This window comes from Anolis sagrei, chromosome X (assembly GCF_037176765.1).
Source record: "Anolis sagrei isolate rAnoSag1 chromosome X, rAnoSag1.mat, whole genome shotgun sequence".
In the NCBI taxonomy this organism is placed as follows: domain Eukaryota; kingdom Metazoa; phylum Chordata; class Lepidosauria; order Squamata; family Dactyloidae; genus Anolis; species Anolis sagrei.
This window is the reverse complement of record NC_090034.1, coordinates 105,100,525-105,119,584: the sequence shown is the minus strand read 5'-3', so window position 1 is coordinate 105,119,584 and position 19,060 is coordinate 105,100,525.

The window sequence follows — 19,060 nt, the reverse complement described above, 5'->3', positions numbered from 1 at the left end:
TTTGGAAGTTGTAGTTTGCTGGGATTTATAGTTCACCTACAAACAAAGAGCATTCTGAACTCCACCAACAATAGAATTGTGGCAGACTTGGTACACACAACTCGAATGACCAAGAGAAAATACTGGAAAGGTTTGGTGGTCATTGACCTTGCGTTTTGGAGTTGTAGTTTAACTACATCCTGGCAGCACTGTGGAGTGTGGAACTAAACAATGATTGGATCTGGACCAAACTTGGCATGAATCCTCAATATGTCCAAATTTGAACACTGGTGGCATTTAGGGAAAGTAGACCTTGGCATTTGGGAGTTGTAGTTGCTGGGATTTATAGTTCACCTACAAACAAAGAGCCTTCTGAACCCAAACAATGACAGAATTGGGCCAAACTTCCCACACAGAATCCTCATGATCAACAGAAAATACTGTGTTTTCTGATGGTCTTTGGTGACTCCTCTGACACCCCCCTCACACTGGAAGCTGTGCAGAGGCTGGCCACACATTCTGAATCTAGAACTTATGAAGAATATTTAGTTAAAGAGAAAAGGCAATGGACACTTCAAGGTAGAGAAGAATTGGGGATAAAAGATTGGTTTTGCTTCTTTCAATTGCATGATAGATTTAGGAAGGACGTAAAGGTAGGAATTGCCTCTAAAAAGTCAGAGCTAGAACTTATTTTTGGGAAGGGCAACAAAGGCCTCATATCCAGGCTCTATAAATTTATCTTAGATTACAACTTAATAGATAATCAGATAAAACCTGTTATGATTACGTGGTCCAAAGATTTAGGCAGAAATATCGATTTGGAAGAATGGGAACATTTGTGGGAAAAGGGGTTTAAATTTTCAGTGGCCAGCTCAATTAGAGAAAATATGTTTAAAATGTTTTATAGAACCTACATAACTCCAGAATTATTGGCTAAAATGGAGAAAACAGGACAAGGAACTTGCTGGAGATGTAAGAAGGCGAAGGGCTCATTTTTCCATGTATGGTGGAGGTGTAATATAGTTAAAGAATTTTGGGGAAAAGTGGTGAAGGAAACAGACAATATGATTAACAAAAACGTTAAGAAAAACCCAGAAATGTGCCTTTTAGGATTATTTAGAACATGTATCAGTGCAGGAGATGAAGAAATTTGTCAATATTGCTTTGTTGCGGCAAGACTCATAACAGCCAAAACTTGGAAAGGGGAAAAAGAGTTATCTATTAATGATTGGAGAGATAAGTTAGCAGACTATATCCAAATGGCCAAGCTGACAAATAGCAGCAGAGGAGGAGATAATGAAGAATTTGCAAATAAATGGAGGCTGGCACTTGGGTCTTTGGAAAAGAAGACAAAGGTAAACTTGAAGATTGCCATAAAGGGGATTCAGTGAAAGAAGATATTTGGGTAGTTGTTGTTTTGGAATGCGATCCTGTTTTGAGGGGTGTCGGAGGTCAGGGGGTGGGGTTCACGGGTGGGGGATAGAGGGTTAGGTAAGGTTAAGGTATAAATAATTGTACAACCAAATCTGATTGTACATATGTTTGATGAGCGCTGAATGTTGACTCTTTTGTAATTTTTTTGCATATGTTTTCTTTGTTTACTTTTTTCCTTTTGTTGGTTTGTTTTGTTTTCTGCATACACTATAAAACAATAAAAATTATTTAAAAAATGACACCCCCCTCACACACACACCCCCCCCCCCGGGGTCCCGACCCCCAGGTTGAGAAACCCTGGTGTAGACTCATATAATGTGTCTGAACTGCATTGACTTGCTTTATATGAGTCTACACTGACCGCAGAATGGAGTTTTAGTGAAGGAAGTTTTCAAGGCCAAGCTGAGGGTGGTGCGGTGTCTCATGTCGTCGAATACATTTTTAATAGTTCCATTGGTTTTAGCTATCTATTTTTAATATTCCTATATTTAACTCTTGTTTTAATGTTTATATGTTTTAGGTCTTAACGAACGCGTTGTTATGGTTTTTGATGTTAGCCGCTTTTGAGCCTCCTTTGGAAGAGAAAAAGCGGAATTCGACTAATACTAATAACATTTTCACTTTGAATCTGTTTTCATGGATTTCAACTCTGAATTTTGTAAATACTATTTATATTTAATACTGTTTTAATATTTGCATATTTAAATTGTATGCTAATACTTTTTATGTTAAGCCACTTGGAGACTCTTTTGGGAGAGATAACGTGGGGTATTATTATTAATATTATTATTAATCGTGGAAAAAAGAAAGTATGGATCATCGGGTTGTTGTAGGTTTTTCTGGGCTATATGGCCATGTTCTAGAGGCATCTTCTCCTGACGTTTCGCCTGCATCTATAGCAAGCAACCTCTGAGGATGCTTGCCATAGATGCAGGCGAAACGTCAGGAGAAAATGCCTCTAGAACATGGCCATATAGCCCGGAAAAACCTACAACAACCCAGTGATTCCGGCCATGAAAGCCTTCGACAATATATGGATCATCGGTTTTGCAATCCCAGGTGACAGCAGAATTGACAAGAAGCAACTGGAAAAGTATACAATATGAGGATTTAAAGATAGAACTGCAAAGACTCTGACACAAGCCAGTCAAGGCGGTCCCAGTGGTGATTGGCACACTGGGTGCAGTGCCTAAAGACCTTGGCCTGCACTTAAACACAATTGGCACTGACAAAATTACCATCTGTTAGTTGCAAAAGACCAGCCTGCTTGGATCTGCACACATTGTTCACCAATACTTCACAGCTCTAGACACTTGGGAAGGATCCGGCATATGATCCAATTCAAAAGCCAGCATAATAATAATAATCATAATAATAATAATAATAATAATAATACTGATAATGGGGGACATGAGAGAAGCCTCCTCGCAGGATTGCAAGACATCCAGGCGTCCCCTGGGCAATGACAATTTCATCCTAAATTATGTTTCCTCCACTACAGACATCTGGAATGTGTCCAGAGGAGGGCGGCTAAAATGATCAAAGGTCTGGAGAACAAGCCCTATGAGGAGCGGCTTAAGGAGCTGGGCATGTTTAGCCTGAAGAAGAGAAGACTGAGAGGAGATATGATAGCCATGTATAAATATGTGAGAGGAAGCCACAGGGAGGAGGAGGGAGCAAGCTTGTTTTCTGCTTCCTTGGAGACTAGGACGCAAGGGAACAATGGCTTCAAACTACAAGAGAGGAGATTCCACCTGAACATGAGGAAGAACTTCCTGACTGTGAGAGCCGTTCAGCAGTGGAACTCTCTGCCCCGAAGTGTGGTGGAGGCTCTTTCTTTGGAAGCTTTTAAACAGAGGCTGGATGGCCATCTGTCAGGGGTGATTTGAATGCAATATTCCTGCTTCTTGGCAGAATGGGGTTGGACTGGATGGCCCAGGAGGTCTCTTCCAACTCTTTGATTCTAGGATTCTATGATTCTAACCATGACAATAATCTCAATCAACATTGAAGGCATGTCAGCTGCCAAAGAACAACTGCTCTATGAACTGTGCCGAGATAAGAAATGCAATGTGCTGTGTGTCCAAGAAACACACAGGGATGAACAACAGAAACGACCCAAAGTTCCAGGAATGATCCACATGCGCAGTATGGAAGTGCTGTCTTTGTCAAACCAGGCCTCCAAGTCAACAGTGCCCAAAACACTGAAGAAAACAATATAGAGGTTATAACAGTAGAGCTCAATAACATCACCATCACCTCTGTGTACAAGCCCCCAAATGAAGAGTTCTGCTTCTCCTCCCCCGAGAACTTTGATAGGCACCAAAGGGCGGTAGTAATTGGTGACTTTAACAGCCATAGCCACATATGGGTCTATGCTCAAGAGGCCATAAATGGAGAGGCTGTCCTGACCTGGTGTGAACTGCACAAACTATCACTCATTCCAGCTCACCCCTTGTTTGGGTATCAGCCAGCACGTCAACGACTTCAATCAAGAAATAGTTTTCTAAGATCTACAGAGACACTCGCTGGAACACCTCAGCAAGCGGGAGTCCAAAAGTGGCAGGCTCAAACCCAGAACCTCAATCAATGGCTGACACCAAATGAGAGACTCCCTCCTGGGCACGCAGAAGACTGGGCGACTTGGAAGGTGCTAAACAGACTGCGCTCTGGCACCATGAGATGCAGAGCCAACCTCAAGAAATGGGGCCACAAAGTGGAATCCTCGACATGCGAGTGTGGAGAAGAGCAAACCACTGACCACCTGCTGCAATGCAACCTGAGCCCTGCCACATGCACAAGGGAGGACCTCCTTGCGGCAACACCAGAGGCTCTCCAAGTGGCCAGAGACTGGTCAAAGGACATTTAATCAACTACCAAGCCTGCAAACTTTGTGTTTTGTCTGTTTGTTTGTTTTGTTAAAAATGTAATACAAATGTCTGGTTGCTCCTGACACAATAGATAAATAAATAAAATTAAGAAGAAGAAGAAGGCCTGGGCTGGCTCACGAATGGAACCCTGAAGAAGGAGACAGAAGATGGCCTGATTCTTGCAGCCCAGGAGCAAGCCATCAGAACCAAGGCCATTAAGGCCAGGATTGGAAAATCAGCAGATGACCCAAAATGCAGACTGTGTAAAGAAGCTGATGAAACCATGGACCATCTCTGCAGCTGTTGCAAGAAAATTGCACAGACGGACTACAAACAGAGGCACAACTCTGTGGCCCAGATGATTCACTGGAACTTATGTCACAACTACCATCTGCTTACTTACTTAGTTACTTACTTAGGCGATCCCTTGTAGTCTGAGGATGATGATCCTCCAAGGTCGGTGTTCTGGTGGTGAGTCTGTAGGTGACTGCGGAGCCCTATTCTCAATCTGCATCTTCTCCCGCAGTGAGGGCATCGGTTTCCAGGTGGAAGGCGGTCCCGGTTGGGGCTGACTTGACGCGCCTTCCTCTTGGCACGTTTCTCTCTTTCGCCCTCCATTTGTGCCTCTTCAAATTCTACAGCACTGTTGGTCACAGCTGACCTCCAGCTGGAGCGCTCAAGGGCTTCCCAGTTCTCGGTGTCTATGCCAGAGTTTTTAAGATTGGCTTTGAGCCCATCTTTAAATCTCTTTTCCTGTCCTCCAACAGTCCGTTTTCCATTCTTGAGTTTGGAATAGAGCAACTGCTTTGAGAGACGGTGGTCAGGCGTCCGGACAACGTGGCCGGTCCAGCAGAACTGGTAGCGGAGGACCATTGCTTCAATGCTGGTGGTCTTTGCTTCTTCCAGCACGCTGACATTTGTCCGCTTGTCTTCCCAAGAGATTTGCAGGATTTTCCGGAGGCAGCACTGATGGAATCGTTCCAGGAGTTGCATGTGACGTCTGTAGACAGTCTACATCTCGCAGGCGTAGAGCAGGGTTGAGAGGACAGTAGCTTTATAGACAAGCACCTTGGTATCCCAGCGGATGTCCCGGTCCTCAAACACTCTCTGCTTCATTCGGAAAAAATGCTGCACTCACAGAGCTCAGGTGGTGTTGTATTTTGGTGTCGATGTTGACTTTGGTGGAGAGGTGGCTGCCAAGGGGGCAGAAATAGTCAACGTTTTCTAATGTTACACCATTAAGCTGTATCTCTGGCATTGGAGAGGGGTTGGCTGGTGACTGCTGGTAGAGCACTTTGGTTTTCTCGATGTTCAATGACAGGCCGAGCTTCTTGTGTGCTTCTGCGAAGGTGTTATGAGTGGCTTGTAGATCTTCTTCTGAATGCGCACAGGCAACGTTGTCATCAGCATACTGGAGTTCTATAACACTATAACAGCAGGTTATAGTGAATGCCATGAATATGTCCAAGAGCCCTGCCAATGTCCTCCACCAACACCACACTGCCCACCACCCAAATCAAGGCTTTCATACGGGGACACTGCCTCTCCCTTCACCCTTTCCTATTCTTTTCTATTGCACACAGCAAACAGAGGAATTGTTCAGCAACTGAACATACTAGAAAGGTTTGGGGAGAATTCACCATGGTTTATAGGAATTGTAGGTACTGGGATGTATAGTTCACCTGCAATTCCAAAACTGCAATCTAAACCAACAATGATGGACCTGAAACTAACCTGGCACATAGAACCGCCACGGCCACCAAAACATACTGGAGGTCTTTGGAGGGATTTATAGGAGTTGTAGTTCACCTACATCCAGAGCGCACTATGAACCCAAACAATGATGGATCTGGACACAACTTGGCATGTGTACCCTATATGTCCAAATTGAAATACTGGTGGGTTTTGAGTGGAATTGTCCTCGACATTTTGGACTTTAGGTACTGGGATGTATAGTTCACCTGCAATCAGGGAGCATTCTGAATTCCACCAAAGATGGAATTGGACCAAACTTGGTGCACAGAGCCCCCATGACCACCAAAACATACTGGATTATGTGTATAGATTATATAATTATGTAAAATATAATATATATACACTTCATATTAATTGCATACAATATAATTAAATGTCCCTTATAATCTTTACCTTATTAAGAAGGTTTGGACATTTTTCTTGTTTATTTCTTACATACTACAGTTATTTCTTGTGTCGTTTCCCCTCTAGCCGCTCCACTGGTTCATCACAAACAACCTTGTCAACAGATTTTCTTTTCTTAATTAGAAACTTATCCCTTTTAGTGATAATTACTGCAACTCTGCCAACAAATTGTAGAAGTTATAACAGTACGTAAACTTGAACAGCACCGGCATTCAACCTCTCTGGATGTTTTTTACTGAGGGCTGGATGGCCATCTGTTGGGAGGGCTTTGACTGTGTCTTCGTAAATGGCAGAAGGGGTTTGGTCTAGATATCCTTTGGGGATCCCAACTGTAGTAAAGTGTAGACTTCCTGGGAATCCAGTGGAGTCTCCTTCTCTGGAGGTTTTTAAACTGAGGATGGAAGGCCATCTGTCGGGAGGGCTTTGGCTGTGTCTTCATAAATGGCAAAAGGGGTTTTGTCTAGATATCCTTTGGGGATCCCAACTGTAGTGAAGTATAGACTTCCTGGGAATCCAGTGGAGTTTCCGTCTCTGGAGGTTTTTGAACTGAGGCTGAGAGGCCATCTACTGGGAAGGCTTTGTCTGTGTCTTCATAAATGGCAGAAGGGGTTTGGTCTAGATATCCTTTGGGGATCCCAACTGTAGCGAAGTATAGACTGCCTCGGAGTTCAGTGGAGTCTCTTCCTCTGGAAGTTTTTGAACTGAGGCTGGGAGGCCATCTGTTGGGAGGGCTTTGACTGTGTTTTCATTAATGGTAGAAGGGGATTGGACTAGATGCCCTTTGGGGATATCTTCCAACTCTAGTGAAGTATAGACTGCCTGGGAGTCCAGTGGAGTCTACTTCTCTTGAGGTTTTTGAACTGAGGCTGGAAGACCATCTGTTGGGAGGGCTTTGACTCTGTCTTCATAAATGGCAGAAGGGGTTTGGTCTAGATATCCTTTGGAGATCTCTTCCAACTGTAGTAAAGTATAGACTGCCTCGGAATCCAGTGGAGTCTCCCTCTCTGGAGGTTTTTGAACTGAGAATAGAAGGCCATCTGTTGGGAGGGCTTTCACCTGTGTCTTTGTAAATAGCAAACGGGGTTTGGTCTAGATATCCTTTGGGGATCCCTTCTAACTGTAGTAAAGTATAGACTGCCTGGGAATCCTCTTTGAGATATCTTCCAACTCTAGTGAAGTATAGACTGCCTGGGAATCTTTCTCTGGAGGTTTTTGAAGTGAGGTTGGATGGCCATCTGTTGGGAAGGCTTTGTCTGTGTCTTCATAAATGGCAAGAGGTTTTGTCTAGATATCCTTTGGGGATCCTGACTGTAGTGAAGTATAGACTGCCTGGAAATCCAGTGGAGTCTCTTCTGGAAGTTCTTGAACTGAGGCTGGATGGCCATCTGTCGGGAGGACTTTGACTGTGTCTTCGTAAATAGCAGAAGGGGTTTGGTCTAGATATCCTTTGGGGATCCCAACTGTAGCGAAGTATAGACTGGCTGGGAGCCCAGTGGAGTCTCCTTCTCTGGAAGTTTTTGAACTGAGGCTGGATGGATTGTCCATCTGTTGGGAGGGCTTTGACTGTGTCTTCATTCATGATGGAAGGGGGTTGGGCTAGATGCCCTTTAGGGATTTCTTCAAACCCTAGTGGAGTCTAGACTGCCCAGGAACTGATGCTGGATGGCCATCAATTCGGAGGGCTTTGACTGTGTCTTCATTAATGGCAGAAGGGGGTTGGACTAGATGTCCTTTGGGGATCTCTTCCAACTCTAGTGAAGTATAGACTGCCTGGGAGTCCAATGCAGCCTCCTTCTCAGGAGGTTTTTGAACTGAGGCTGGATGGCTATCTGTCGGGAGGGATTTTTCAGGCTGTCTCAACACACAGTTTTGAAAGCTCAGTTCTAAAGCCATGCCTTCTGACCTTTGGTTGTCTAGATGTTTGGGACTTTGACTTAGAGAAGTCCTGCTTAATGTGTCCAACGTTCATGGAAGTCCAAAGCCCCTGGAAGGCTCAGAGGCTGCAAATCCCGTCTCCAAAGCACTTACGATCTCTGCCGGTTTTATTTTGTCGGTGGGTTTTAGTATTGCGGATTTATACAGCCAACGCATAAATTCCCCAGCATGGAAACCCACTGGGTGACCTTGGGCAAGTGCTTACCATCTCGTATGTTTTGATTAATATGTGTTTGTCAGGTTGGTTTATGGGCTGAAATGCCTTGGTTTATATTTCTATCTCGGGAAGCGGGGAGAGCCTCGCTGGATGGAGACTTCTTGGGAGGTTCCTGCTTGGCCATGGAAACCCCACAGTGCAGTGTTTCTCAACCTAGGGGTCGCGAGGAGGGTGTCAGAAGGGGTCTCCAAAGACCTTCATATATTACTGATGGTCTTAGGAATCAAGTTTGGTCCAGATCCATCACTGTTTGAGTCCACAGTGCTCTCTGGATGTAGATGAACCACAACTCCAAAACCAAGGTCAATGCCCACCAAACCTTTCCAGTATTTTCTGTTGGTAATGGGAGTTCCATGTGTCAAGTTTGGTCCAATTCCAACATTGGTGGAAATCAGAATGCTCTTTGATTGTAGGTGAACTATAAATCCCAGCAAGTACAACTCCCAAACATCAAGGTCTATTTCCCCAAACTCCACCAGTGTTCACATTAGAGTATATTGAGTATTTATGCCAAGTTTGATCCAGATCCATCATTGTTTGAGTCCACAGTGCTCTCTGGATGTAGGTGAACTACAACTCCCAAACTCCCAAAGGTTAATGCCCACGAAATCCTTCCAGTATCTTGGAATACTGGAAGGGTAATGGTAGTTCTGTGTGCCAAGTTTGGTTCAATTCCATCCTTGGTGAAGTTCAGAATCCTCTTGGGTTGTAGGTGAACTATAAATCCCAGCAACTACAACTCCCAACTCAAGGTCTATTTTCCCCAAACTCCACCAGTGTTCACATTAGAGCATAGTGAGTATTTAGGCCAAGTTTGGTCCAGATCCATCATTGTTTGAGTCCACAGTGCTCTCTGGATGGAGATGAACCACAACTCCAAAACCAAGGTCAATGCCCACCAAACCCTTCCAGTATTTTCTGTTGGTTGTGGAAGTTCTGTAAATCCCAGCAACTACAACTCCCAAATATCAAGGTCTATTTCCCCCCAATTCCACCAGTGTTCACATTAGAGCATATTGAGTATTTATGCCAAGTTTGGTCCAGATCCATCATTGTTTGAGTCCACAGTGCTCTCTGGATGGAGATGAACCACAACTCCAAAACCAAGGTCAATGCCCACCAAACCCTTCCAGCATTTTCTGTTGGTTGTGGAAGTTCTGTAAATCGAAGCAACTACAACTCCCAAATATAAAGGTCTATTTTCCCCAAACTCCACCAGTGTTCACATTAGAGCATATTGAGTATTTATGCCAAGTTTGGTCCAGATCCATCATTGTTTGAGTCCACAGTGCTCACCTCAAACTCTCCTCAAACTCCACCAGTGTTCACATTTGGGCATATTGAGTATTTGTGCCAAATTTGGTCCCGACCCATCATTGTTCGAGTCCACAGTGCTCAATTCCATTTTTGGTAGAGTTCAGAATGCTCTTTGATTGTAGGTGAACTATAAATCCCAGCAAGTACAACTCCCAAACATCAAGGTCTATTTCCTTCAAACTCCACCAGTAGGATGGATGTAGGTGAACAACAACTCCCAAACTCAAGATTAATGCCCACCAAATCCTTCTAGTATCTTGGAATACTGGAAGGGTAATGGTAGTTCTGTGTGCGAAGTTTGGTTCAATTCCATCCTTGGTGAAGTTCAGAATGCTCTTTGGTTGTAGGTGAACTATAAATCCCAGCAAGTACAACTCCTAAATATTAAGGTCTATTTTCCTCAAACTCCATGAGTGTTCACATTTGGGCATATTGAGTTTTCGTGCCAAGTTTGGTCCAGATCCATCATTGTTTAAGTATACAGTGCTCTTTGGATGTAGATGAACTACAACACCCAAACTCAAGGTTAATGTCCACCAAACACTTTCAGTATTTTCTGTTGCTCGTGGAAGCCGTATAAATCCCAGCAACTAGAATTCCTAAATATCAAAGTCTATTTTCCCCAAACTCCATCAGTGTTCACATTAGAGCATATTGAGTATTTATGCCAAGTTTGATCCAGATCCATCATTGTTTGAGTCCACAGTGCTCTCTGGATGGAGATGAACCACAACTCCCAAACTCAAGGTCAATGCCCACCAAACCCTTCCAGTATCTTGGAATACTGGAAAGGTAGTGGGAGTTCTGTGTGCCAAGTTTGGTTAAATTTCATCGTTGGTGGAGTTCAGAATGCTCTTTGATTGTAGGTGAACTATAAATCCCAGCAACTACAACTCCCAAACATCAAGGTCTATTTCCCCCAAACTCCACCAGTATTCACATTTGGGCATATTGGGTATCCGTGCCAAGTTCGGTCCAAATCCCTCATTGTTTGAGTCCACGGTGCTCTCTGGATGGAGGTGAACTACAACTCCCAAACTCAAGGTCAATGCCCACCAAACCCTTCCAGTATCTTGGAATTCTGGAAGGGTGTTGTGAGTTCTGTGTGCCAAGTTTGATTCAATTCCATCGTTGGTGGAGTTCAGAATGCTCTTTGATTGTAGGTGAACTATAAATCTCAGCAACCAGAAGGCCCAAACATCAAGGTCTATTTTCCCCAAACTCTACTAGTGTTCACATTAGAGCATACTGAGTATTTATGCCAAGTTTGCTCCAGCTCCATCATTGTTTGAGTCCACAGTGCTCTCTGGATATAGGTGAACTACAACTCCAAAACTCAAGGTCAGTGCTCACCAAACCTTTCCAATATTTTCTGTTGGTCATGGCAGCTCTGTAAATACCAGCAACTACAAATCCCAAATGTCAAGGTCTATTTTCCTCAAACTCCATGAGTGTTCACATTTGGACATATTGCATATCTGTGCCAAGTTTGGTCCCAACCCGTCATTGTTTGAGTCCATAATGCTCTCTGGATGTAGGTGAACCACAATTCCCAAACTCAAGGTCAGTGCTTACCAAACCTTTCCAGTATTTTCTGTTGGTAATGGGAGTTGCGTGTGTCAAGTTTGGTCCAATTCCATCGTTGGTGGAGTTCAGAATGCTCTTTGATTGTAGGTGAACTATAAATCCCAGCAACCAGAACTCCCAAACATCAAGGTCTATTTTCCCCAAACTCTACTAGTGTTCACATTAGAGCATATTGAGTATTTATGCCAACTTTGCTCCAGCTCCATCATTGTTTGAGTCCACAGTGCTCTCTGGATGTAGGTGAACTACAACTCCCAAATGTAAGGTTAATGCCCACCAAACCATTCCACTATCTTGGAATACTGGAAGGGTAATGGGAGTTCTGTGTGCCAAGTTTGGTTCAATTCCATCTGTGTCAAGTTCAGTCCAGATCCCGCATTATTTGAGTCCACAGTACTCTCTGGATGGAGGTGAACTACAACTCCAGAACTCAAAGTCAATGCCCACCAAACCCTTCCAGTATTTTCTGACAGGATTGAGTGCCTTTAGGATATGTGGTACTGTTAATACAACATCAAGACAATAGGGAAGGAATGCTGAGAGTTGCATTAATGGTTCTGCATAAGCTTAAAAGTATAGGATTTGCAATCCAATCAGATTTGGAGAGCGAAGGATACCAATCCCTGCCTCAATTGCCCATTTCTGCATGCAACTCTATGGGCAAATGAAATATTCATGTAGTCTGGATCAACTTGCCATTGGGGGGCATTAATGCACCAGGACCCTCCACCTGTGACTGCAGCATGATTATGTCTATCCATTGCTCAGCACTATCACCGCTTTGCTGTCCAAATATGATCACTCGTCTTTCTATCAATCCGTTATCGATCGGCTGCGCAATTCCGAATCAGCTCCTCCTGATAAATGGCAAGGCTCAACTCCAGTGGCTTGCAGGCTTCCAGATTTATAGGCCATCTCTGGGCATGGAAACCAGCGGATGGGAAGGAGTCGGTTTTGATTTAGATGGGGAAGCTCCCTCCCCTAAAAAAAGACCCCAGGTATTAGCGCAGACAATAAACAAAGGAACCCCCGAGGGTCTCCCCGCAATGATGCCGGCAGGCGTCGCAAATCAAATTCTGAGCAAACAGAAGGCAGGCCCAGTCTTCTCCCGAAGAAGGATCATGGTTTGAGATTCGGAAGGAATATTATTATTGGCAGCGAGAGGGATTTCTTCCTGCCGTCAATTTATTTGTTTCAAACGAGCTGTGAAAATTGGCAAATTGGGGGAAACGCAGCCACGAGAGAGAAGGAAAGCAATCGCTTTTGGGGGGTCCTGCCGCACCGGAGGAAAACTTTTCCGTCAGGAGCTGGCTTGATAAAGGAGAATACGACAAGCTCCAAAACAAAGAGATCTTCTGAGGTGCATCAGGACCTTCTGAGGAACGCTGGGACCTTCTGGTGTGCAGTGGGACCTTCTCATATCCAGTGGGATCTTCTGGTGCACATCAGGAATTTTTAGTCTTCATTGGGAACTTCTGACATGGATTGGGATTTTCTGATGCTTATTTGGAATGTCTGACATGCATTGACGCACACCGGGATCTCCTGATGTGCACCATGACCTTCTGAAACCCATTGGAACATTCTGATCTGCACCAGGGCCTTCTGAGGCACATTGGGACCGTTTAGTACACATTGGGAACTTCTGATGAGCATTAGGCCCATCCAATGTGCCTTGGGAATCTCTGATGCTCATTGGGACCTTTTGATGTGCATTGGGATCTTTTGATGCGCATTGGAACTTTTTATTGCAAATTGGGACCTTCCAATGTGCATTTGGAAGTTCTGATATACATCGGGACCTTCTGGTGCACATCAGGACATTTTAGTCTTCATTGGGAACTTGGAATATCTGACATGTATTGATGCACATCAGGATCTCCTGACGTGCACTAGGACCTTCTGAAAGTCACTGGAATGTTTTGATGTGCATCAAGACCTTCTGATGCACATTGGGACTGTTTGGTGTACATTGGGAACTTCTGATGAGCATTGAGCCCATCCAATGTGCCTCGGGACTTTCTTTTGCTCATTGTGACCTTTTGATGTACATTGGGATCATTTGATGCACATTGGGACTTTCTACTGCACATTGTGACCTGATGTGCATTTGGAAGTTCTGACATGCATTTGGACCATCTGATGCTTATTTGGAATATCTGACATGCATTGATGTGCATCAGGATCTCCTGATGTGCACTAGGACCTTCTGAAACCCATTGGAACATTCTGATGTGCATCAGGACCTTCTGATGTACATTAAGACCATTTGGTGTACATTGGGAACTTCTGATGAGCATTGGGCCCATCAAATGTGCCTCGGGACTTTCTGTTGCTCATTGGGACTTTTTGATTCGCATTGGGATCATTTGATGCACATTGGGACTTTCTAGTGCACATTGGGACCTTCCAATGTGCATTGGGAAGTTCTGATATGCATCAGGACCTTCTGGTGCACATTAGGATGTTTTAGTCTGCATTGGGAACTTGTGACATGCATTTGGACCTTCTGATGCTTATTTGGAATATCTGACATGCATTGATGCACATCAGGATCAAAAGGCCCTAGTGCACATTAAGATCTCCTGGTGTGCACTAGGGCCTTCTGATACTCATTGGAAAATTCTGATGTGCATCAGGACCTTCTGATACAAATTGGGTCTGTTTGGTGCACATTAGGAACTTCTAATGAGCATTAGGCCCATCTAATGTGCCTTTGAACTTTCTGTTGCTCATTGGGACCTTTTGATGTGCATTGGGATCTTTTGATGCTCATTGGAACTTTCTAAGGCTCATTGGGACCTTCCGATGTGCATTGAGAAGTTCTGGTATGCATCAGGACCTTCTGATGCACATCAGAACCTTTTAGTCTGCATTGGAAACTTCTGATGTGCATTTGGACTTTCTGGTGCACATTGGTAACTTCTGATATGCATTAGAACCTTCTGATGCACATCAGGACTTTCTGGTGTGCATTGGGAACTCATGATATGCACTGGATTCTCCTATTGCATTCCAACACATCCTATCTGGCATTTGGTTGTACACCAGGAGGAATCTTAGTGTTCATCAATGCCAGTTGCTTGTCATGCCATTGCACCACCAACATTCTGACATGTACTATTTCACAATAAATGTCCATCCATTGCAACATCACAGCAGCCCTTATGAAATCTCAATTCAATTTTGCACACAAACCTATGACTATTTAAGAAGACACCAATCCTAAGCAGAATGCCTGCCAAGATTCTTGGATTGTGTCTTCTTGTAGGGCCGAAGGGTTGGATTAGATGGTCTGTGATTCTTTGTAATGCCATGGGCTGAACAATTCCTACCTCTGACTTACTTTAGGGCGAGGAAGTGAGTGTATCTATGTACGCTCAGGGCTTTTTGGAGGCAGATATTCTTGACTTCCAATGGTGTGTGTGGAATCAACAGAGAGACATTTGTGCATTCTTCCTGGCAAGAGGGATCTGAGAAAAGGAAATGGAGCAGGAGGGAGACCCGGTGTTCACTGGCGCCCGGTGGGCTGTGTGCGGAGAAAAGCTGCCAATCCCACCGGGAAAGGAGTGCGACGGCTGTGCCATTTGCGATGCTGCCCCGATCGCATCCCTTCTTCATGCTGTGGAAGTGCGCTCGTGTGTCCTTGATCGAACGGGGACTGGAGGGCACATCGACTGCGCCACATCTCCAGGCTTTGCAGCGGAGCAGTTGCCAGCTTGGGCTGAAGCCTCTCTCACAGCCAGCGTTATGAGCCTTAACCATGAAGCAGAGGCGCAAACCATACCCTGCTAGTGCATTGCAGAAATGCAATGATGTGAATTGGCACAACAGGAAAAGTATCCCAATGCACATCCCTAGCCAGAGTCTCATTGTATGTTGCATCCCATTATGTCTTGTTGTGCATCAATCCTATTGCACTCCCTAGCTGGTGTCTCACTGCACATTGTGTACAATGTGTTCCTTTAGGCATTGTGTCCCATTGTGCACCAATCCCATTGTGCACAGAATTACGTTGCATTCCTAGCTAGTGTCCCATTGTGCATTGAGTCATGGTATGGATTCGTTCCATTGCACATTGGATCCCTAGCCAGTGTCCCATTGGGCACCAATCCCATTTCACATTCAATCCCCTCGGACTCCTTAGCTGGTGTCCCAGTGTGCACCAATCCCATTGTGCATTGTATCCCATTCCACACCCTAACCATTATCTTATTGTGCATTGTGTCTTGTGGTGCACTGTGCCCCATTGTGGCAGCAATCCCATTGTGCATTGGATCCCATAGTACGTTGTGTCCCATTGTGCATCAATCCCACTGTGCACTGAATACATTGCATTCCTAGCTTGTGTCCTATTGTATGTTGAGTCCTCTTATGTATTAGTTGCATTGCACATTGGATCCCTAGCCAGTGTCCCGTTAGGCAGTGGGCACCAATCCCATTTCACATTCAATCTCATGGAACTCCCTAGCTAGTGTCCCATTGTGCATTGTATCCCATTGCACTCCCTAACCACTATCTCATCATACATTGTCTTGTGGTGCACTGTGCCCCATTGTAGTAGCAATCCCATTGTGCATTGGATCCCATAGTACCTGTGTCTGATTGTACATTAATCTCATTACACATTAGATCCCATAGTACCTTGTGTCCCATTGTACTTCAATACCATGGTGCATTGGATCCCATAATTCCTTGTGTCCCATTGTGAATCAATCCGATGGTGCATTGGATCCCATTATACATTGCATCAGTTCCATTGTGCAATGGTTCCTTAGGGACTGTCCCATTGTATATTGTGTCCCATTGTGCATCAATCCCATGGTGCATTGGATCCCATAATATATTGTGTCCCATTGTACACCAATCCCATGGTGCATTGAATCCCATAATATATTGTGTCCCATTGTACATCAATCCCATGGCGCATTGGATCCCATAATATACTGTGTCCCATTGTACATCAATCTCATGGTGCATTGGATCCCATAATATATTGTGTCCCATTGTACATCAATCCCATGGTGCATTGGATCCCATAATACATTGTGTCCCATTGTACACCAATCCCATGGTGCATTTGATCCCATAATACCTTGTGTCCCATTGTACATCAATCTCATGGTGCATTGGATCCCATAAGATATTGTGTCCCATTGTACATCAATCCTGTGGTGCATTGGATCCCATAATATATTGTGTCCCATTGTACATCAATCCCATGGTGCATTGGATCCCATAATAACATTGCATCAGTTCCATTGTGCATTGGTTCCTTAGGAACTGTCCCATTGTATATTGTGTCCCATTGTGCATCAATCACATGGTGCATTGGATCCCATAATATATTGTGTCCCATTGTACATCAATCCCATGGGGCATTGGATCCCATAATACATTGCATCAGTTCCATTGTGCATTGGTTCCTTAGGGACTGTCCCATTGTATATTGTGTCCCATTGTACATCAATCCCATGGTGCATTGGATCCCATAATACATTGCATCAGTTCCATTGTGCAATGGTTCCTTAGGGACTGTCCCATTGTATATTGTGTCCCATTGTGCATCAATCCCATGGCGCATTGGATCCCATAATACATTGTGTCCCATTGTACATCAATCCCATTGTGCATTGGATCCCATCATACATTGCATCAGTTCCATTGTGCATTGGTTCCTTAGGGACTGTCCCATTGCATATTGTGTCCCATTGTGCATCAATTCCTTTGTGCATTTGGATCTCATTGACAATTGGATGCTATTGTGCACCAAACATTGCACATCTCAGTCACTTTGCCAACTCAGCAACATCGTAACACAATGGCACCTCCTTATGGGATATTGTGGTTGTAAAACTGCCCGGTTCTAATTCCCGCAGGCATAAATCGCCTTCCAAACACCCAAGTCCCCAAGTGCATTCCAGCCCATTTTAATTATTATTATTCCACGTAGTTTATATCCTCCTTTCCTCCCATATGGATCTTAAATATTAAAACGTCAAAAGGAGATGTTAAAACAATATACTTAAGGCAAACTGTAATATAATGTTTGCATTGTACAACAAGCCACTGGGAGAGAGAAAAACACTGATTTAGAACGGTTTTCAAAACACAAGGAAACCTCTTGACACAATGAAATCTCTTGCAAACCCCAACCAGACAAAAGCTGAAGGTCTGGTTAAAGGAGAAAGCCTTTGCCTGCTGGCAAAAAAGAGATCATTATTATTGATGACGAGTTTTCAAAGTATGAATCGATTGCTTTTAATGCGCATCAGTTTTATGTATGCTCTTTTAAGTGGTGCAATGGAGAGGTGGGTCAGAAATAAGTGGCGGGTGGGGAGTTTGGCACCGTGGCTTGATGCCATGCAATCCTGGGAACTGTCATTTGTTCTCTTTGGCAAAGACCTTGGGAAACTACGACTCCCAGGATTGCATCGCATCGAGCCAGGGCAGTCAAAGAGGTGTCCAATTGCACTGATTCAGCTGTGACACATCAATCCATTTCTCTTTGACTGACAAGCTCTCCAAGATAGGAAGATGGAAGAAAGCTGTTTCCTTGTGGGATGGTGGCCCATTCCCATGTGCCGAAAGAGCCTTTCTGTCTCCCATCCTGATGGTCATTTCCCTCCTCCTCTTCCACCCGGCGCATCCAACATGCTGCCACCGGTACCTGGGAAGCCTGTCTGGGTGTTGCCTAGCAACCGCCTCATGCTCCTTGCTGCATCCCCAGCCTCGTCGGGAAGGGGCCAGGCATCCCAAAACCCACAAATAAATCACACATCCAAGAGCATAGGTACTGTGATGGGAAAAAGGGATGGAGAGAGAGTGATGGAGCCATAGATGGGGAGGCAGACAGATGGATGGACGGATAGACAGGCAGACATACAGAGGATGGACAGAGAGACAGACAAACAGATGGAGAAGACGGATGGGGCCAAGCATCCAAAACCCCAGAAATAAATCACACATCCAGAAGTTTAGGTTCTGTGATGGGAAGGAAGGATGGAGAGAGAGTGATAGAGCCGTAGATGGATGGACAGATGGATGGGTAGATGGACAGACAGACAGGTAGGCATACATAAGGATGGACAGAGAGTCAGACAAAAAAATGGAGAAGACGGATGTGGCCAAGCATCCAAAACCACACATCCAAAAGTATAGATTCTGTGATGAGAAGGGATGGAGAGAGAGTGATAGAGCCATAGATGGGTGGACAGACAGATGGATGGACGGACAGACAGATAGACATACATAAGGATGGACAGAGAGTCAGACAAACATATGGAGAAGATGGATGGGACTAAGCATCCAAAACCCCACAAATAAGCCACACATCCAGAAGTATAGGTTCTGTGATGAGAAGAGATGGAGAGAGAGTGATAGAGCCATAGATGGACAGACAGACAGATGGATGGACGGACAGACAGATAGACATACATAAGGATGGACAGAGAGTCAGACAAACATATGGAGAAGATGGATGGGACTAAGCATCCAAAACCCCACAAATAAGCCACACATCCAGAAGTATAGGTTCTGTGATGAGAAGAGATGGAGGGAG